The 23276-nt window shown below is 42.6% G+C and overlaps 1 pseudogene across 1 annotated transcript in view; it reads right to left on the bottom strand.

The window, feature by feature from the left end:
* Positions 1-349: 349 nt before the first annotated feature.
* LOC146869211 (flotillin-1-like) overlaps positions 350-23276 on the bottom strand; it is a 97740-nt pseudogene continuing 74813 nt past the window's right edge. The window contains exons 2-7 of the transcript XR_014970332.1: positions 21712-21802; positions 6535-6678; positions 5397-5516; positions 3000-3095; positions 1439-1590; positions 350-556 (exon numbers count right to left, since the gene is read on the bottom strand). The product of XR_014970332.1 is annotated as a flotillin-1-like (transcript). The remainder of the gene's footprint in view (positions 557-1438; positions 1591-2999; positions 3096-5396; positions 5517-6534; positions 6679-21711; positions 21803-23276) is intronic.

Below are 23276 nucleotides of genomic sequence, written 5' to 3' on the forward strand. Positions count from 1 at the left end.
CTTCAAGACTTAGCCTGAAGGCTGCTCTCCATAGCTACCATTAGGATAGCTTTCAATAAAGGTTGTCTTTAACCTATCACCATAAAGGGTTGTTTGGACTGATACAAGGTGCCCACTAGAACTAGTGGACAGCATATATCAGGCCATCTTCTTACACCTGGGCTGATTTTTGTGCCTTCTTTTCATGGCCCTTGATTTCCGACGGTTGACGGTTTCCTACCTTGTCTGTTTTCTTTTCTGTGTCTTTTGTTGCCTTCTTCATGGTACGCCTCTTCTCGGTGTCCCCTTCGAGGATCTCGATGTGTGACTCCTGTATGTCGATTCTGCGGGCACTCCCTGATCATCCTCATCACTTAAGAGGCTGAAGTCCCTCAGCGATGGTTGTTTCTGGCTTTGGACCATGACTTCGTAATGGTCCTCCCTCTGCTTTCGGCGTACCTTGAGTGTCTTCGACATGAACACTGCGTAAGCCCTCGCAGTCTTTATCCTTGTGATCCCTCAGCTGGCAGAGGTTACAAACGTTGTGTGGATCGCACTGTGCAAACTTGTGGTGGCACTTTGGGCAGAATTTGGAAAGAGGTATTTTCCATGGCCACTACTGCGCCGGTTTTGATCCATCTGCGTTGTTGCTCCGTTGGGGTCTCCCTACGGAATGGTGTCCAGAGGTCTTTCTCCATATCCAGTGTCTTCTCAGTCAATGATTCATGTTTTTTTCACTCACATTTCTTGATTCTTTTGTGGATTTCATCCAAAACTTCAGAGTATCTTGCTTTGCTTCCAGACCCAACAATGGAAAAAAAAAATCTGAAGATGGCTACCACACACAGGAACTTCCGGGGCACAGTCTGACGACACACAAGGGATGGACCTAGCACCAAATGGTGGTCGACGCTGCCCCAATCAAAAAAAGCAACAAAAAAAACCCAAAGAAACAAAGACTATTCCAGACCCGACCACTAGTTTGCGGAAAAATGCACAGCATATGAATCCAGAAAAGGATTCATGCTGCAAAACATCTTGCACAGATCTGGACCCAACATTAGATGGCTAGCCACACAAGCCTTGAACACTAATTTTAAATCATTTTAAGAAATACTTTTGAGTCTGGTGTTAAACTGTGGACCTACATATTGTCAAATTACTATTAGATTGGGAAGCGTTAGACTTGTGTCACTGCTAGACTGAAGTCAAGCACAGGTTTCCAAAGAGCTATCTTCCTCATTACTGGCTGTAGTGTGATAATACTGAGCTGAGGGTCACAAGGCACACAGGGATTTCCATGAACGCTTTCTCACACAGGGATTGATAACATTTGACTTACAGCCCCAAAACAAAACATTCCGGGGGCTCCAGCCTTCTCCCCCCACCGCGGTGCTTCATCCTTGGCTTCAATCACATATTCTCAGCCTCTCCCTTGATTCCTGCCAAGGTTCCTCACCTGCAGCTGGTAGGCCAGGTCTGACTCTGCCTTCCTAGTGTTCACCTCGATGTCATAGGATGCTTTCTTCAACTCAAAGTCCGTTGGGCCTTCGCCACCTCGGTCTCGTTGATGTACTGTGCCGACACCTTCTCCTGCATGGCCCTTGCTTCCTGAAGAGGCAAGGAGGAGGGCAGAGAGTAGAAGAGGGACTTGTTTCCTGAAGAGGCAAGGAGGAGGGCAGAGATTAGAAGAGGGACTTGCTCCCTGAAGAGGGAAGTAGGAGGGCAGAGATTAGAAGACGGTCTTGCTTCCTGAAGAGGCAAGGAGGAAGGCAGAGATTAGAAGAGGGACTTGCTTCCTGAAGAGGCAAGGAGGAGAGCAGAGATTAGAAGAGGGACTTGACTTCGTGAAGAGAAAAGGAGGCAGGCAGAGATTAGAAGAGGGACTTGATTTCCTGAAGAGGCAAGGAGGCGGGCAAAGATTAGAAGAGGGACTTGCTTTCTGAAGAAGCAAGGAGGAGGGCAGAGATTAGAAGAGGGACTACCTTCCTTAAGAGGCAAGGAGGAGGGCAGAGATTAGAAGAGGGACTTGCTTCCAGAAGAGGCAAGGAGGACAGAGATTAGAAGAGGGAATTGACTTCCTGAAGAGGCCAGGAGGAGGGCAGAGATTACAAGAGGGAATTGACTTCCTGAAGAGGCAAGGAGGAGGGCAGAGATTGGAAGAAGGGCTTTACTTCCTGAGGAAGCAAGGAGGAGGGCAGAGATTAGAAGAGGGACTTGCTTTCTGAAGAGGCAAGGAAAAGGGCAGAGATTAGAAGAGGGACTTGCTTCCTGAAGAGGCAAGGAGGAGGGCAGAGATTAGAAGAGGGACCTGCTTCCTGAAAAGGGAAGGAGGAGAGCGGAGATTAGAAGAGGGACCAACCCAACCATGAGCAGAAAAGGTTTGTCTCAAGAGTGGTCAACACTAGAAACTGTGTAGACACAGGACTGTCAGTGGGAAGAAGCAAAAAGGAGGCAGTAGGGTGAGTGGCTTGGGTCCAGCTCTTTGACACTGTAGCTCAAAGCACCTAAGACATTTGCTAGAGCACCTAGTACAACTCCTAGAATGCACACATTCAAATTATCTGTATATCAGAATTGCTTGTCAGAAGTTCAAAAAGGGATACATCTGGATTGCGTCCTAATTTTATTCAAAACAGGGTATGTCCTCAGGTTAGACTGACAAGTATTATGCTCCTGTGCTTTCTTTTTTACTGAGATCATGTCTCTGTGAACCATGTGTGCGCTTTCTCTCCGGGGTCATTTTAGGGTAGTCAGTAACTTCAGAACATCATTTAGAAATCCGTAATGTCACCATGGAATGGAGGAAGTAAGCGAGCCAGGGTTAAAAAGAAGGCTTAGCTCACAGATCGCAGACATCAGACGATATTACAAAATTAGACGAAAAAAGAAGTGGTGATGGCGCTGTGGGAGGCAGGTAAGATGGTCTGAGGGAGATGTGTCCTGCTATTTTCAAAGATCAATATATCTAGACACAGGTTTGCCCACGCTCAATTTCCACGGCACCCAGATGGTCTCACCTTAATGCCTGCATCACGTTTTGCTTCTGCTTCTCCCATTCTGGCATCTTTCTGAACTTGTGCCGTCCTGGCTTTTCCCAGCGAGTGCAGGTAATCCTTAGAGAATGGCAAAAAGAAGGAATACGTAAACAGCAGCTGAGAGAGTTCAAGCAATCCTCGGAGAGAGGGTTGTGGGGCAGGAAATGAGCAAATATAGGATTGGCAAGTGAGAAGTAGTCCCTGAAGTGAACCAAGTTATAAGAAGTGCCTTCTACACTGGACCAACTCTTCAATGCATCTTCCTACACCTATGGTTCCCACAGAAGCTTCATTCAACCATCTACCTAGTACCATCACACCCAGCCCCACTCTTCCTATATCAAAGAATCCAAAATGCGGTAGCCATATCTACTACATATCTGCCTGTGTGATCACAATACCATAGACCTTCACTGGCTACTCGTTGCCGGATGCTGCTCTTCAAGCCACTATGCATCACCTACCTGCCCACCTACAGCTGCGCTCCAAACTTCATCCCAGTAAAACTCGCAAAATTCTCCCACAATTGAACTCTTCACTCTAGACCCAAAGCACCCTACTATTGATCCAACACTACAAAACATTATGCTTCAGTGGAACCTCCTTCTCCAAATAGACAGCAAAATGATCAACCTCTCCCACCAAAGCTGAGAGTCCCCCAAGACCACTTGGAACACAAGAAGGTGGTAAAATCAGGCAAAATAAATAAACTGTCTTGTGTGAGAGACACATTCCTGGCACCAAGTTTACAGACATGGCATCCATCACCGGGTGGATTATGGAAAATTGATTACGCCTGAAGAAACTGGTGGTCTGTGTAATAACAGACAGGGGGTCCCAGCTGCACCGAAGCTGGAGTTCCATCCCTGGTGCTTTCATCTTGTTAGAAAGAAGGCATTGGAAAAGATAAACAGATTGTATTGTATTGTATACAGTATTTGTAGAGCGCGACAAACACCCCACGGGTACCTCGGCGCTAAAGATACGTGAACACATACCAACACAAAACGGGAGGGAAGAAAGTATAGTGGAGCCTAGGAAGAGCGGTACTCAGGAGTGGTAGGATCAATCTCTAGGAAACAGCCATGTTTTGATCCTTTTCCTAAACTGCGACAAAGTACTACATTGTCTGATTGTGGGTGGAAGCTTATTCCAGAGTTTTGCGGCAGCATAACAAAAAGATCTACTTCCTAGTCTGGCCCTGTTAAATCTAGGTACTTTTGCTAGACATGCGGAAAAAGAGCGGAGACTACGGACTGGAGATCACAATGATGGTTCTTTCACTTGGTCACATTGGGGGAACTGGAATACATCTCCTGGAAGGAGGAGAGGGTTGGATTGTCAGCTCACCAGCGTGATACAAACATTCTAAGTGTTAGAGGGGCTGGGGCAAGTAATCCACACAGATGTAGGGTGCATGCAAGGGGCCCTGCTCTTTCCTTCACTCCCTGTTTTTTGGTAGGGAAGACCTATAGTAGGGCCCCCACTGTCTGCTGAGCAGGATCCGAAGATGAAACCAGAACAGAAGATGAACATCTTATACCACTGGGAGGAGATCCTTTATGCCATAATATTATTCTGTCTACCCCACAGTTGATGGAAGGAAATAGATATTGAGGTGGGGAAGAGGGGCCGGAGAACTTTCCTAACCAACCCAACAATCATAACCATTCAGCATCACAAGAAGGGTGTGACTGGAACAGGAAACTGCATGCTGTCCTCCAAGATCTAGAACCAAAACTTCCCAAAAGGAGGGTATGGCATGGTCACACTCTCACTAACTATCGCTCCTCTCCAAGCATTCGAGCAGATATGTGACCACAGAGACACTAGGAAAATAACCCATTGCTTGGTACACATGGCATTGAAACATGTCACACACAGGCCAGACTAGCAAACTGCATCCTTCCAGCTAAACACAGCATTAATAGAAAACTTGAACCCTCCATCCTCCTCTTTGATGTAGTACACGCTCAACGCAGCAACAAATGACAAGGTAAGAGCCCCATTCCGGCCATCACACACAACACAAAAAGCTTACCACAGAACCCACACTGCCAGCCTCCACACTTCCAACCAAGCACAAACTACAGAGCAGAATACTTCCTGCCCACAAATCGCTTGAGTGCCTTGGCATGGGTATGAAGAGAGATAGAAATATAAGTAAAATATAACACAGATAATCACGAGAGAGGTGGGGAAAGGTAATATGTATATGTCCCTGAGCGTGTGCAGGTAATATGGGTATGAAGAACACTCGCCCTCTGCCTCCCAAGAACCTCTTATCAGGTGCCTCCAGCATGATCTACACTGATGGCTGGGCAGTGTCCATTACTAGACACCCTCTTCCCACTGTAGGCAAAGATGCCACCTCCCTACCTGGTCATCGTGAATGTCCTTCAGAGTGTAGCTGACCACGCTGATGCCCATGTTCCCCAGGTCCGATGATGCCACATTGAAAACCTGCTCCGAGAACTTCTGCCGGTCCTGGTAGATCTCCTGGAGAGAGAGGACCAAGAAAAGGTGAGGGAACAAAACCAACAGGGAAGAAGGATGAAGCACATTTACAGAAGACGGGGGATGGACAGAGAGGATGTCATGTCAATGGGTTAAGGTTAGAGACCAGGCTAAGCTCACGGGGGAGATGTTTGCAGGAGACTAGCAGACATGAGTGGTCTGGAAGCCCACAGTGACCCACACAGTCTCGGCTTCTAGGTTCGAAGAACCTACTGATCTATGAACCAGAGTTATTCTGCTTATATTTCCAACCCACCCTCCCACATGGAAGAGAATACAAATGGCTATCCCAACCAGGCCCTTTAGAAAATTTGGGGAAATGGTAGCGTGAGGGGTTTGAGATTTCTTTTAACCATTCCTGATGCACTTATTAACATGCACTTGCAGTAAGCTCTTTTCTCCCTCGCAGATACCCGTGGATCTGCCAAACCAACACGGAGGACGCTCCTTCTCGCACCTGGTAGCCAAGGAGTGGAATAACCTCCCCCTGCACATCAGAACTGCACCGTCGCTCCAGCAATTCAGGAAAGAACTCAAGACCTTGATGTTTGAATGAACAAACCACCACACAGCAGCCTACAGCTCCACTGACTCGAGATCCTCACGCGTGATGTGCCGCACTTTACAAATGTTTGATTGATCGATTGATGCTTGTGAATCCACACTCATCTGTTTGTATGATCATCACGCAACTGCTCCTTCGTGGTAATCGAGTCCCGTGTTCTCAGTGGCAAGAGGCTATGCACCTCTAGATCCCTCACATCAACAGCCCTGAAACCTACACCGACCGAGCTGTGCCCCGTTCCAGAGCCGCCTCTGCGCTCCCACTTTACGGTCGTTGATGATGGGACATACAAGCCTTGGAGACACCCAATGATAAGAAGTAAAACAGAGAGGTGGTTCCACCGCACAGGGCCTGCTATGGACCATGAAACAGAGCAGGTGGAGGAGATGGACAGAGTGGGTGGGACGCCTCACAAGCAGCCACAGAAGGCCTTACCTCGACGGTCATGTGGGCCATGATGGCTCTTTGGTGGCCCTCCAGCGTCTCCAGCGAGATGTGGGCTACCTCGTTCAATGACTTCCCGAGGAACATCTGACAGGCGGCCGCCAGCATCTCTTTATTCTGCCCTTGGATCTTCACCTGTGAAGGAGCAGGTTCCATAGGGGTAAGGAAGGGGGTGGGAGGAAGGAAAGAAGGTAATGAGAATTTAGATGTGGAGCAAAGACCAAACATCAAGTGGCATCAACGGCAACAAAGAGCGGACGCGAAAGCCATGTTAGTTCAGTAGGCATAAACGTAGAAGTCGCTGGTGCCTATTAACGCAGCAAGGCACCCTGGGATCCGCAGAAGAAGGATTGCTTGGAGGGAGGTGGGCAACACTGGCCAGAAGGAACATGTGGGGGGCCCACGCAACAGCACCAAATAATCTGTCCTCCTTGGTGACCTGCCTGTTGAATCAGAGACCGCAGGGCTGCGAGTGTCGCAATCGAGTCGTCAGAGAAGGATGTGTGTTGCCTGAGGGATAATTACTGTGTGTTGAGCTAGGGAAACTGAGGGACAGGTCTGCTGTCAGAAGCCTGAGCAGGTAAAAGCTGAGTAATCCGCGGGATAGCTCTGCTGGCAGAAGTCCAAGGATATAAAATCTGAGTAATCTGGGGGATAGCTCTGCTGTCCGAGCTCCTAAAATCTGAATAACTGTATGGGTAGTTCAGTTGTTCGATTCCTAAAGTCTATGTAGCCTGAGGGATACTTTGCTGTCTAAATAATATCTGGTAATCTGAAAGACGCCTGTGATAACTGAAATTTAAGGGCCCAATTCACAAAGGTAAAGTTAGACCAAAAGTCTTACAGTACACCTAAAGTCTAAGTTCAGACCAAAAGTTTAAACTTAGACCAAAAGTTTAACTTAACTTAACTACTTTTCAGAATTCACAAAGGTAAGTTACTACAAGTTACTGTACTACTAGTAATTTTGACAAGTAGTAAGTAACTTTACTATTACTTTTAGTAACTTACCTTTGTAAATACCGAAAAGTATTAAAGTTAGACTTTTGGTCTAAGTTAGACTTCACATCTAAACTTATAACTTCAGGTTTAAAGTTAGACTTCAGGTCTAAAGTAAGACTTTTGGTCTAAGTTTACCTTTGTGAATCGGGTCCCAAGTGTATAAGATCTGGATAACCTGTAGGATACCTTTTACCTGAACATGAAGGTCTTTCTTAATCTGAATTCAAGTTTTGATATTTTATACTTTGGGATTGATGCAGCGGAAAACCTGGGTAAAGGGAATCAAGACATCGTATATCCTCCCTTCGTCACAGACCAAATATCACATTAACACATTCACTCATACAATCATTGGTGGGGCCCATAACACCAACATTCACACTAAGTTTCTCACTGGCCTGCACTTACAGGAGGAATAACTGTTTCCAAGCGCTGACATGAAAAGAATACTTTATAACCTATAGAGGGAAAATTATTTACACTTCTAAATCCTAATACCCTTATCACTACATATCATAAACCCTAACATTAAGAAACTCCTTTCACGTAATCGATGGATCAAATTAGTTGTTTTGAGTTTAATGATTTAGTCCAGCTAAAGCATACCCAAAATTCCTAATCTACTCCCTTTCAATAACCAACCAAACACATTTTCTGGTTAATCAATAGTTTTGTTTATCTAAATAAAGCAAGAATTTAGTTACATCTAATAAATTTATTAATCATTACACAAATCACAGAACACCATATTTACCTATTCTGGCTATCGGCCGTAATCTAAGTCATCAATTTTAGTCGTCAGCACGCTACAGTCCCAAAGATCGGGTCAAGGACCAGAGACGTGCAAATATCGATCAGTGCCCATAAATTATCAATCGTCCATAGTTCATCAGGAAATTGGGCAGCAATTCAGTCTGTCAAAGATTCAGGAACTCAGCCGTCACGTCACCGTCGTCTCCATCAGCAAAAGGCAGTACGAGAAAGAGTAGCGTACCAAAACCTCTCTATTCTAACGTCATTTTATAAGGGAATTAAGGTTCAAGAGATGCAAAATAAAGAATTTGGGTTCATTCAATTGGGATCATCCGGTGACGTGTCACACAGTTCGGAATATTAGGTCATCCTACATGTCCCATTTGGTTTTTATAAATGTCTATTGTCAGAACTCTTGGCAGGCGTCCCGTTGTGACCTTGCTTGGGTACAGAGAGTGTGGGGTCATCTCGAGGCTACTGGTACGTGAGGTTTGGCACATGCGCACTTGGTCTGGAACCTCGTGGAATGGTGGCCGTCGCATCATGTGTGTCAGTTGGCCATCTTGCTTTTAGGCACAAAGGATAACTTAAGCAAAACAAACACAAAAAGGAATTAAAACATAGAAATAACAAATAAAATGTTAAACCCTCACTAATTCCCCTATGTGCTTGTAATTATCTAGCATATGGCGACATTTAAAGCGTTCATATTCACCCAGTGATGTCATCTGGTGCAACATACGATAACGTCACGAAGCAACATATATCGTGCGATATTCTAATTTTCTAATATTATTATGCGTACAGAGGTTAATTACAAATTATTTTAGCCATGCAAAATGCAATCCCATGTATGTTTCATACTTTAGTAATGTTGATTAAAGTCCACACAAACACATTAATAGTATTATAATTAATAGATTATTCTAATTAGTATGAACATGCAGAATGGGGGGGTATACAAAATGTTGTACTACCCGCTCCATCAATCCCCCCTTTGGTGATTATATCACCACACCATCAAAATTTTGTATTTCTTTTTATGGAATGGAAGTGAGTTCTTGCTTTAATTCATAACTCAGTTTCCCCAGTCTCTTCTCTTTTCGCTGTTTTATACATGTTCTCCTTGACTTCTTCTAATTCTATTTCTTCAAATTCCCTCTCTTGTTTCTTATCTTTTCTCCTCAAATTTTCTCTTTTTCTGATTTTTATTCTTTTTACGACAGATACACCCTAATCTTATTATTAATACTATGAAAATCACACATGTTAATGGAAATAAGATTTTACCTGAAAAGGTACTACCTAGGTTTACTAAGAAATTCTTAATAGCAGATATTTTCTTTCCAATCTTTTCCTAATCACCTTCAACCTCCAGTGGTGCAATTTCGTCAAGCAGTTCAGCTATATTTTTAATATAGATTTTTAAATCTTTACTTTCATCTGGAATGTAAGTACAACAATGTTGAACGTTCAGCATTCCACAGACTCCACCCTCCTTTGCCAATAATATATCAAGGGCAAGTCGATTTTGCATTACCATGGCACGCATGGCAACCATTTCAGTGTTTACCAATAAAAATCCTCCAGCGTTGCTTGTTGACAAGCGATCCACTACTGTTGAAAACATTCTAATTTTGTTTGCATTCAAAGATATTCCCACTGCTGGTATCAATGCTCCAAAGATATCACCCACAATTTCTGACCAAGATTCTCTCTTCCTACGTGCTAAATAACAACCTAAATTATGTACACCATCTTCTCCTCTTTCCATTTGAAAAATCTTCGGGAAAACCAGGCCTACATAACATGTGTCATACCAATAGTCTGGCAAACGATAATACGCCTTGTTCCCGCAAATAAAGTATAATCCAGGAAAAACTGGATCTTTTCCACCTTTAAATCCCCATCCACCCATGATTCGGTATGTATCATGGCACTCACTATTACCTGCAAAATAATTGTCATATGCAGTTTGATTCCTTCTAATACACAATTTCACTTTCTGAGGCCAATCTAAAGCCATAGTTGGACAAGCTTCTCCTTTCAAGTGTTTTTCCATTTCTATATCCCAGACTGTCTTCTCAACTTTTCCTTCAGATGTCTTTCTTTGCATTTTCAATCTCCTTTCTTCAACCATATCCAAGAATGTCTTTTCTTCTTTCTTTAAACTATAAGTCAAATTGTTTTTAAATATATATTCTAATGTTAGTTCTTTAGTTTCTAAGAAAAATTCACCTAATACCTTTGCAGGTTTTACCTTGTTTAGCTTGTTCATTGATGGTACTTGTGAGAATATGTTATCAACGTCTGAAAAATAATACTCTAACTTCCCTGTTTGATAAAATAAACTAGCTATTACGCTACATGTTATTCCATAAGTTACTGGAAGGTGGTGATAAGTCACTCCCTCCGATACAGATGCAGGTAACTGCATACAAACGTAGCAGTCCCTTATGTCCATTGTCTTTACATATTCATACAATAATTTCGAAAATACATTATTAGAAAAATCAGTTATAGACCTATCTTTATGTAAATAGCTTCTATCTATTCTAGTCGGATCTACCCTTTGAATCTTTTCTATATTAGATTTGTTTTCACTATGTCCTTCTATTGTATCTATAGTAACCTTAAATTAGATCATGAGAGCAAGTATACTCCATAGAAGCATTAGTAATCCTGTACAACAACAACACATTTTACACCATCTTTTCAGAAATGTACATCTACTTTTTCTACTATCTGTGTTTGCCATTTTTGTTAAAATGGACAGTGTCTTTTGACTTAGCCTCTTCTACTTCACAACTAGTTTTCCTAACCCTAGGCTCTAAGCACCTACTTGGTTCTACCAGTTTTTGTCTTTTTCACCGTATTTTATTGTTTTTCCATTAGCAGCTTCTTTATCTCATTCAGTTTGGCATCTCATCATCTTTCACCTTTCCTTCGTGATCTGAATACAGAATGTCCTGAACATCCACTTCTTCTCCAATATCGGACAAGATAACTCTCAGGATTTCCGATTCTTCGTCCTCCTCAACCACTTCCAGTACAGTCACCTCTGGATTTCCTTGGCTATCTGCCTCTTCTTTTACTTCAGGCAGTGCCACATACGTCCATTCTGGCGACTTATACTTCCGGTTAGGTTTCCTCGTTCTTTTGCTTTCTTTAATTACAACCTTTTCTTCGTCTTTTGATCTCTCCTGACTCGTTACTTCATTCACCTGTTCAGCTCTTGGTGAATTTACTCATGTCAGTCGATATCTCAGTCTTTTTATTTTATTCAGCCAAACGTTGTCTTTTGCTGCTCTTTTCAGTTTACTACCTTTATCATTCTTTTCAGTTCTCCAAGCTCTCTTTCTTAGAACTCGACCTTCAGGTACCTCGTCTTCCCTTTCCTCTGATTCTGTTTCAACTTGCTTTTTACTTTCAACAACTCTTTTTCCACCACTTCTTTTGTTTTCCCTACTTCTGTCCCTCCTCGAATCTTCGGCGCGCAATCTTCCTGCTGACTACTTGTCCCTACTTCTAACTGGATGTTGGAGTTCCCTACACCTCCTCGGGGGTCTTCCGCAGAAATCTTTCCCTCTCTCTCTGTATCTGGCACCTGTCCATCTAAATGAGTTATTTCAGGTGGAATTTCTCTCAATCTTTCATTCAGAACTTTTCTTTCAGCAATTTCTTTAATTGTCTCTTCACTGTCTTTTTCTTTGTCTTTTCCTTGTCTTTTTCTAGAACATTGAGTTTCTTGTTCAATCTCGGAGTCTGAGCTAGTATCAGAAATCTGTAACCTTCTTCTCAGGGAAATACTTCTGGGAACGAAAGTTAGACTTGGCTCGGATTCCCCCCTTTCAGGGTTTTCTTTTGATTTTGTCTCTTCGTCATCTGATTCAGTACTGGATTCTGATTCGTCAAAATACTCCTTTTCTGTGCTGTCCACTGGATTTGGAATTCTCAATGTGTGACTTGCATGAATCCAGTTTTTCAGTCCAGCACACTTCACAGCCGTTGTAGTCAAGATAACTTGTCGTGGTTTTCCCCACCTTGGAACCAAACAGTTTCTTCTTCTGTGTACTTTTATTTTTACCCAGTCCCCTGGTCTCAGATCATGGGCTTGCTTCTTTTCAAGGGTGGTGGCATCCGCTCCAACCTGATGAAACACAGAATGAACTGCGTCAGCAAGGCTTTTACAGTAATCCAACACCATGTCATCAGTTATAGGCATCAGCTTGTTGACTGGTATGAGCACATATCGCATCGCCCTACCCATGATGATTTCATGGGGGCTCAACCCTGTAGTCCTGTCTGGAATTAATCTAATAGTCATGAGTACCAGAGGCAAGACATCAGGCCATTTCATACCTGTGGCTAGACACATTTTCCCGATCCTGTTTTTGATAGTACCATTCATCTGTTCCACCACACCAGAAGCCTCTGGGCGGCAAGCACAATGTAGTTTTTGCTGTACATTCAATGCTTCACAAATCAATTTTATGATCTCATTATGGAAATGTCTTCCTCGGTCTGATTCAATGGTTACTGGGAATCCGAATCTAGGGATAAATTCCCTCAAAAGTAATTTTGCCACTGTTATTCCATCATTTCTCCTTGTAGGGAATGCTTCCACCCATCTAGAGAACAAACAGACCATAACTAGAACATACCTCAACCTGTTACAGGGAGGCATCTCAATGAAATCCACTTGCATTCTGGTAAAAGGCCCTCCTTCTCGACCTATTGTTCCTAGGCTCACCATTGTCTTTCTTCCAGGGTTGTATTGCTGACATATTAGGCTTTCTGCTACAAGTCTGAATTTTGCATTGTACCATGTCTGCTTAAATGACCTGATTATAGCATCTCTCCCTATATGTCCCTGACCATGATACATCCGTGCCATGGCAGACATCATGCTATCAGGCTTAACTGGTCTTCCATCCCGATAGACCCACACATGCTCCTTCTCTCTTGGTGCACATCCTGCTTTTACCCACTGCTTAATTTTCTCATCTCCTGCTTCTTCCTGTAATTGCCTCACTTCCTGCCAGGTACCTAGAGTGTTAGTAAACATCAAAGAGCAAGAAATCACCTCTTTCTCCTTTGCCCTGTTTATTGAATTCTGATTACGTGCGCAGTATTGAGCCATATCGTTAGCGTACTTATTGCCAATGGCGATGTAATCACCACTCTGACTGTGGGCAGCACACTTCACAACAGCCAATTGCCTAGGCAGCTGTATCGCCTCAAGCAATTTTCCAACCACCTCAGCATTCCTAATGGGAGTTCCACTTGATGTCAAAAACCCTCTCTGCAGCCATATTTGACCGAAGTCGTGTACAACTCCGAATCCGTACTGGCTGCCAGTTATCACAGTCACTCTCACACTCTTCCCAATCTTACATGCTCTAGTCAAAGCAACAAGTTCAGCTACTTGGGCCGATTTTACTCCTTTCAGGTAGGATGCTTCCATTCCTGCTGCAACCGTGCATTCTGCATATGCTGCACTCAACATTCCATCATCTGTTCTCAAACAAGACCCATCTACAAACATCACGAAATCACTCTCTGGTAATGGTACATCTTTTATGTCAGGTCGTGGTTTGGTACAGAAATCGAGTACATCCAAACAATCATGATCTGCTTCATCTCTGACTTCCACATTCTCAGCATCAGGCAGTAATGTTGAAGGGTTCACATTCAGGCATCTCACAAGACTTACATTCGTTGCACCTAATATGACTTTCTCATACTTAGTCAGCCGACTATGTGTTATATACTGAGTGCGAGTCCTTGTTAAAAGTATTGCCACATCATGATGTACAAACACTTTCACAGGATATCCCATCACAATTCCTTCACTCTGTTCCAAACTTCGACAGGTAGCAGCCACTGCTTTCAAGCACCCAGGTAAGGCTACAGCTACTGGGTCCAGCATTGATGAGAAGTATGCAATTGGTCTCCTCAGTTTCCCATGCTTCTGTATTAGAACAGAAAGTGCACATCCATTTCTCTCACTGCAATACAACTCAAACTCCTTTTCATAATCAGGCATACCTAAGGCAGGTGCTTCACACAACCCATCTCTCAAACGCTTAAAAGCTGCCAATTCCTCCTTGTTCAAATCAATGGGATCTTTCACATCACTTCTTGTCAAACGTACCAGAGGCTTTGCAATCAAAGAGAAGTTGCTAATCCATTGACGACAGTTTCCAACCATTCCAAGAAACAGTCTCACCTCTCTTTGGGTCATGGGGGCTCTCATTCCTTTCATGATCCTGATTCTGTCTATTGTTATCTTTCTCAGTCCTTTTTCAATTTTATGGCCTAAATATTGTACTTCTTTCTTGCAAAATTATAATTTTGATGGTGACACTTTAAGTCCTCCATCATCCAGATGATTCAGCAAGGCTATGGTGTCTATTTCACATGCTTCACGGGTTTTCGACGCCACAAGAAGGTTGTCGATGTATTGAACTAACACTGAATTCTTGGGCATTTCTAAATTCTCTATGGATTTCTTCAATATCTGATTAAATATTGAGGGGCTTTCTGTATACCCTTGTGGAATTCGGCACCAAGCCAAAATTTGTTCGCCAAAACGAAACGCAAAAATCTGCTGGCTGTCATGGTGCAATGGGATGGAAAAGAAAGCATGGCATAGATCAATCACCATATACCATTCTGCATCATGGGGAATCTGATACAAAACCACAGATGGATTTGGTACAATGGGACAGCAAGATACAACAATTTTGTTTATCTTTCTCAAATCTTACACTATCCTGAACTTTCCATTAGGCTTTTTCAGTCCCATAATCGGTGAATTACATGGACTACTCATTATCTTTCTCAGAATGCCTTGTTTTATCATCTTTTCAATCACAGGAGTAACTCCTTCAATTATTTCAGGGGTCAATTTATATTGAGGGACATTTGGATAGCTTACTCCTTCTTTCACTGTTATTTTGACTGGATCTACATTTCTCATTAGTTCCACATCCTCTCCTGTGAAATCCCAAACTTCTGCTTTCACGGTCTGTTTCAATTCTTTAGGTAATTCATCAGGGTTAAATACATCATAGGCTTCAGTAACCTCATTCTCAACTGTTTGCCATAGTCATTTTATACAACACGTCTTCATCAGGAGTTTCAAAAGCTATCCCATCAGGGGTACAGAATATAGTGCAATTCATTTTACACAGCAAATCCCTACTTAACAAATTCACAGGACTTGTATCGCACATGACAAAGCGGTGCATTTCTGAAAAGTTCCCTATGCTAACTTTCACTGGTTCTGTAAGGTAAGTCTTAATCTGTCTGTTGGATACATCAACTACTTGGATCGTTTCATCCGAGAGAGGAAGATTCTTACCATCAGCTGACCTAACAGTTGATCGAGTAGCACCAGTATCGACTAGGAAAGTAATACTTTTGTCATTTATCTTCCCATCCACAAATGGGCTTGTCTGGTCTACCTCTAGAGTTGCGCCAAATAGCACTCTTCTTCCTCCCTTCGGCACCGTCAATAACCTTCTTCAGAATCGCTCTCATCGCGTTGGAGCCAATACTGCGAAACAGCGCTAGGGCGCGGCAGCTTAGTTACCTGTTCTTCGTTGTAGAATCCGGTCTCATTACTGTATTTCTGTGAGTTTTTGCTCTGTGGAAAAGGCGGTTTTGGCACCTGATTCTGTTGGGTAACAACCTGCTGCTGTCGCTGCGGTTGACCACTCACCTCATTCTACACCTGTGGATTCAATGATGCATTTTCATTGTTAGTACTTGGGGGAAATTTACACTCGGATTTCCAATGCCCTACTCTACCGCCATTATGACACGGGAATTTCTTTTTAGCTTCTTCTATATTAAAATTTCCCTTACCTTTCCCAGGAGTTAATTTTTGTCTGAGGCCTGTATTATTCGCTTGTTCCGCTAACTGAGCTTCCTGCCTCTCTGCTACTTTTACTTGTGCCCACATAGCCTTCTCTTTTAATTTTCGCTGTTTTGCTTCAATCTCATCACTGAAATATTTCGTATGTCTCAATACTTCATCTATTTTCTTATTTTGCCAATCTACAGTATGTTGTTTGATCATCGCACTAATCTCTGGACGTAGACCATATACAAATCTGTATACAAAATGACTCAAATCCTTTTCACTCAAATTTTCATCACCACTGAACTGTTTAAAGGCCAAAATCAGCCTTTCGTAATATGCATGTACTGACTCTTTACTTTCCTGATGAGTTCTGTCAATTTTCACCCAATCGGTCTCTTTAGGAGGTACTTTATTTTTCAGAAAGGCAATAACCTGTTCATATTTCTTCATTACCTCGGGGTCTGGGGCTCCCGTCTTTGGATCCCTAGGGTATTCTTGTTTAGGCCAATTAATCATTAATTTGCACTCTGTCCATAAATCTGCTGGCACTATTATGTCAAACAGGCTATTCAGATCAATCCACAATACTTTAGACAATTTCACAAATCTGTCCACTTGCATATACCACTCGACAGGCTTTTCGCGTAGTCGAGGGAAATCATTTGTAAATGACAAAATATCTTGTCTAGTCCATGGAACCTGTACATATCCTCCTCCTGGAATTTCTCTCATGGGGCTTTCTGTTACTACCTTTTCCTTTTCTCTTACCGGGAATGCTGCAAATGTTTTATCTGAGGCATCATCTCGTTTTCGGTACCACCTGCTTCTCCATTTATCTACATCTCCCCATTTTCTCAACAAAATAATTATCTCCTTAATCTGACTTATCCGTCCTGTGGTGTTCAAATTTTCAATATCTTTTTCAGTGAAATCTATTCGATATGGTTTTTGTAAAGCCTTCACCTTTTCAATATCTATACCCATTTCATTTGCTACTTCTTCTAATCTTTCATGTAAATGTTTTGCTCTCCACGTTACACTTTTACACAAAAATAGTAACTCCTCATCCTGATAAGTTTTTTACTTCTCTGTGGGGATAGTTCCTACTATTAACTCTTCCAGCACCATTCGTAATTTGGCCACATCTATTGAGTGGGATTCTTTGCCTTTTCTCTGCAAGCTTCTCAACCATTCACTCAATTCTTCTGAAGATGGACCTACTGGTTTCTCTACATTACTTAGTTCTGAATCCTTTTGTGTCTCTAATATTGGCTCCATTGTCACTGTATGTCTTTCTGATACGTTTGGGCCTATAAATGGGTTATTCGAAACATTTGGTTCGATCATACTCATTGTCTGTCTTCATGGATTTTCATTTTGACTCTGCTTTGGCTTCTCAGTCTGTTTATTGCTATAATATGGAACTGTTAAACAATGTTAGCTATCTTTCTGTTTATAAAAAATAGGCATCACAGGGCCTATAGTCACTGGAACAGTTACAGCTTCTAAATTTTTAGTTAATTCTCTGATTTTTTTAGTTAATTCTAAAGTTGTTTTCGCTAATTCTGCCGAATTTTCACCATTTACCTTACTATCTGACTTTCTCTCTACCTCTCTAATGGGATTATTTTTCTCTAATTCTTGAGACACTGGTTCTGACTTAATGATTCGTAAAGTTTCTCTCATTGGGACACTTGGTGTCAACATTTCTGATTCTGGTTGATACGGAGGTGGATTTTTATAAAACATGTCATCAAGAACATCATCCTCTGATTCATTCACTCCATACCCTCTTGATTCAACATTATGTCTCTTTTCTGTGCATTTTCTACCTCCAACTTCTTCAGTAGTTCTTACGGGAAACAGACCTTCGGTCATACTCGCATTCCTCCACCTTCTCATTCTATCATCATGAGTGTCATGCCCATATCTGTCAAACATGTACTTATATCTTCCGCCACTCCTCTGTCTCTCTCTGTCATGCATTTCATCTTCCCATTCGGTCAATGCTTCAAACTGTGTCAGTGTAGGTCTTGGTTCTAGGTTCATCATTCTTTCTCTCAAATTTCTCAAAACTGCTAAATTAAACGAACCATGCTCTGGAAATGCCAAGACTCCATCATCCTTAGTGTATTTTACCCAATTGTCTAACCAAATACAAGTATGATATCCGTATTTTGCAACCATGAAGGATGCAGGCGTTTTCGGTGGAGGAAGCAACTGTCCTTCCCTAGTCACAATCGGTTTGCCCTTTTTAAACCATTTCTTGATTTTCCCAAACCAGGACTTTTTCTCCTTTTCAGGTGGATCGTAATATATTATTTTGTCTTTCGTGTATCGCTAGTCTCTCCTTACGACTGTACTGTTGTTTTTAACCAATCATAGTGCGACTCACACTAACGCACCAATGCGGAGCGTCTATGTCACTTCTGCAATTCTCCAATCCCAGCGTGACTCACACTAACGCACCAATCCGAAGCGTCTACGTCACCCTGTAATTCTCCACTCCTAACGCAGCGTACACTAACACACCAATCAGGAGCGTCTACGTCTCTAGCTGACTGGCCAATCCCAGCGCGGTCTTTCTGACGTCAGCAGCCGCTGCCACAGCTCCTGCTCCTGTTGACCCCTCCTTTACAAAAATTCTCTCGGTAAGCTTTTTACGTTCTTCAAACTCACAAATCTGTTAGTAACGACATAAAAACGCCACCATTGTCCGCTTCGCTAACCAAAGAATAGTCAATGACCTTTCTCACAAGAATTCCGTCTATCCCGAGAGCCGCGCTTACCTCTGCCCTACTACGGAATCATTACTTCCATTGATAAAGTAGCACATCCCTCTACCTTACCCTTCTAACAAGCATCAGTTAACCGTTTCTCCAGAACTAAGACACCTTGTTGGAGACCCAATGCTCCTGAGAAATAAAACCAGAGTTTCACAATTAACCTGAATGCTATTTCATTCACGCACTTTCATACGGAAAGATGTAGTACATTCACACAGAATTCTGTCTTTCCCGAGAACAGCGAACAGTCTGTCCTACTACAGAATTATAACACACGTTAATAAAGTAGCACTTCCCTCTACTTTATCCTTTTAGCAAGCTAAGGGAACACCTATTACCTTTCCAGTGATAAGCGTTATCAGAGTACCTTCTGGACTCCTGGTACCCAAGACCAAAATTTCACAGATGACCTTCGCTACCATACACTTCTTTCATACTGGAGATATTTCCAATGGCAACACACGACAATGTCACCGAACCAAACCCAGACAATGAGTCGTGCAACTTCACTTGTTACACGTTTCCCCTGTGTACCTACAGGGCAACAACAATTCCATCTTTCCCGAGAGCAGCGCTTACCTCTGCTCTACTACGGAATTGTTACAAACTTCCGACTTCCTACATCCCAGAAGTCGTGCAAACAACATAGAACCTGACGCAATTCCACATAGAGGGTTAATACATAAACCAATACCAATCAATATTCAATAATCAATAAGCAATGTACAAGCCATAATCACCAAACCAAACAATAATAACCATCATCCTGCTACCAGAAAAACTGATGCAGCGGAAAACCTGGGTAACGGGAATCAAGACATCGTATATCCTCCCTTCGTCACAGACCAAATATCACATTAACACATTCACGCATACAATCATTGGTGGGGCCCATAACACCAACATTCACACTAAGCTTCTCACTGGCCTGCACTTACAGGAAGAATAACTGTTTCCAAGCGCTGACTTGAAAAGAATACCTTATAACCTATAGAGGAAAAATTATTTACACTTCTAAATCCTAATACCCTTATCACTACACATCATAAACCCTAACATTAAGAAACTCCTTTCACGTAATCGATAGATCAAATTAGTTGTTTTGAGTTTAATGACTTAGTCCAGCTAAAGCATACCCAAAATTCCTAATCTACTCCCTTTCAATAAACAACCACATTTTCTGGTTAATCAATAGTTCAGTTTATCTAAATAATGCAAGAATTTAGTTACATCTAATAAATGTATTAATCATTACGCAAATCACAGAACACCATATTTACCTATTCTGGCTATCGGTCGTCCTCTAAGTCATCAATTTTAGACGTCAGCACGCTACAGTCCCAAAGATCGGGTCAAGGACCAGAGACGTGCAAATATCGATCAGTGCCCATAAATTATCAATCATCTATAGTTCATCAGGAAATTGGGCAACAATTCAGTCTGTCAAAGATTAAGGAACACAGCCGTCACGTCACCGTCGTCTCCGTCAGCAAAAGGAAGTACGAAAAAGAGTAGCGTAGCCAAAACCTCTCTATTCTAATGTCATTTTATAAGGGAAATAAGGTTCAAGAGATACAAAATAAAGAATTTGGGCTCATCCCATTGGTCAATTGGGATCATCCGGTGAGGTTTCACACAGTTCGGAATATTAGGTCATCCTACATGTCCCATCCGGTTTTTATAAATGTCTATTGTCAGAACTCTTGGCAGGCGTTCCGTCATGACCTTGCTTGGGTACAGAGAGTGTGGGGTCATCTCGAGGCTACTGGTATGTGCGGTTTGGCACATGCGCACTTGGTCTGGAACCTCGTGGAATGGTGGCTGTCGCGTTGTGCGTGTCAGTCGGCCATCTTGCTTTTAGGCCCAACAGATAACTTAAGCAAAACAAACACAAAAAGTAATTAAAACATAGAAATAACGACTAAAATGTTAAACCCTCACTAATTCCCCTATGTGCTTGTAATTATCTAGCATATGGTGACATTTAAAGCGTTCATATTCACCCAGTCATGTCATCTGGTGCAACATACGATAACGTTACAAAGCAACATACATCATGCGATATTCTAATTTTCTAATATTAGTATGCGTACAGAGGTTAATTACAAATTATTTTAGCCATGCAAAATGCAATCCCACGTATGTTTCATACTTTAGTAATGTTGATTAAATTCCACACAAACACATTAATAGTATTATAATTAATAGATTATTCTAATTAGTATGAACACGCAGAATTGGGGGTATACAAAATTGTGTACTATCCACTCCATCAGGATCTTTAGAACTTAAATGATAACACCTCAGGCTGCTCCTGTAAATTCTGTGTAACCTGAGTGATGCCTGTGCTTTCAGATCCCGTGTGATCAGTGTGACCTGAGTGATAGCTGTGCTGCCAGTGTCTGTAAGACAGCTCAGCTGCCTGGACTTGAAATAGCTCTATAGCATGAGGCATAGCTCTGGTGTCTCAGCTTGTAAAATCTCCATAAAATGAGAGATAGCTCTGCTGTCTGGGCTTCTAAGATCTCTATAATATGGGCAATAACTCGGCTGTCTGGGCTTCCAGGATCTCTATAACATGAGAGATAGCTCTGCTGTCTGGGCGTGTGAGATCTTTATAACATGAGAGAGCGCTAACCTGGCTGCGAGCATCAGATCCTGAACCAATACCGAACCGCTGCCTCTCTGCTCGGTCTGTGCCCCATGTAGTCCCGGATGACCCGAACACTTGGCCCTGGTCCACAAGTGCCTTACCTGGGCTATGCCAGTGACGGAGATGGGGACCCCTTGCCGCGTGTACACCTTCTCGCTCTTGACGTTCAGGGTCAGGATGTGGAGGGAGATCCTGGATGGGAGTACAGAGAAGGCATGGTTAAAATAAGGCTCAGGGCACAATGCGTCATACCACTGGCCGGAACTGTATCTAAGCACTAAGTGAAGTGCGGGCCTGCCCTATGTGCCTGTTGGATTAGTCTGTTTTGAACACACCGCTCCATCGTTGGGTACTCAGAGACAGCCAGATGGCACTGACATATAAACGTGGTTGGTAATATGACTGTACGCAGGGGGCAGCTTGACTGTACGCAGGGGGCAGCATGACTGTACGCAGGGGTGTCATATGGTTGATAGGGGCATTAAAGGTATTGTTACGTTAGCATGAGCCCGGTAGCCATGCTGCTGCTTTTGCGCACAACACTACATGCTTTTGTTTTGCACGTCTCCGTGTTTACCTTTCACATGAGAACACTTCACTGTGCTCGTCTCTGTTTTTTCCCGGAGTTTAGTCTGAACACTGTGAGCAAGGTCAATAAACAACGTCTCTTGTTATTCTGTTCTGATCAGGCCCTAGCGCATAGACATAACATACCGGGGCAGCTGCTATAGGCTTTGATATTATTGGAACGCGTATTTAGGTGACACACACTTGGAGAGGGATCTTTCCATGGAGAAGAGCGACAAGCACCTGTGATGTAGAAATAGGATGTATGACGTTACAACGCATGCTTTTACAACGCATGCTGTTACAACGAAAGTTTTACAACGCATGCGATGTTACAACGCATGCTTTTACAACGCAAGTCTTTACATCGACATACACTAGATGGCGTGCTGACATTAGAAATGTGTAATTTACTATTCTAACTCCAGTCCACGTTGCAGTAGGGAAGGTGTTTGGATAGTAAACTACACTATTTCTAATGTTAGCACGCCATCTAGTGCAAGTCGATGTAAAGACTTGCGTTGTAAAAGCATGCGTTGTAACATCGCATGCGTTGTAAAAGTTTCGTTGTAATGGTAGTGCGGTGTAAAAGTTGCGTTGTAAAGGTTGTTCCCCGTAGAAATATGATCTATGTCCTGAGGTATGGGGTCTGCTGACAAAACCCGGAGATCTTCTATTATATAATAATAATTCTACGTACTAAAACGAGGGAGGGAGTTTAGGCACTGTAGAACTGTCTCCACCGTCTTTAAAAAAATATGTCTCCCTTTATGATATATGGCCTTACTGCAATGCTAACTATATTGGTAATAAGTATCTTTCTGCTTGTTGTGGCACGTATACTGCATTTAAGAGCACGTTAGTTAAAATAAAAGTTTTAAACTATCTTCGTGATTCTGTTTGATCTTATTGTGGACGAGTACGAGTAAGTGAGCGAAAAGGTGTGTCTTGTGTCTGTGATTCCCGAGAGATCAGGGAGTGTTGTGTTTTGAGGTGTCCAATCATTTGTTACTCCGTTTGTGAGTAGGAGAGCGAGTGAGACACTTTAGCTAGTCGGTCCTGGGCTTGTGGGTACTAAGGTAGTAGGAAGGCACAGTCC

This window comes from Triturus cristatus, chromosome 1_1 (assembly GCF_964204655.1).
Source record: "Triturus cristatus chromosome 1_1, aTriCri1.1, whole genome shotgun sequence".
Lineage (NCBI taxonomy): Eukaryota > Metazoa > Chordata > Amphibia > Caudata > Salamandridae > Triturus > Triturus cristatus.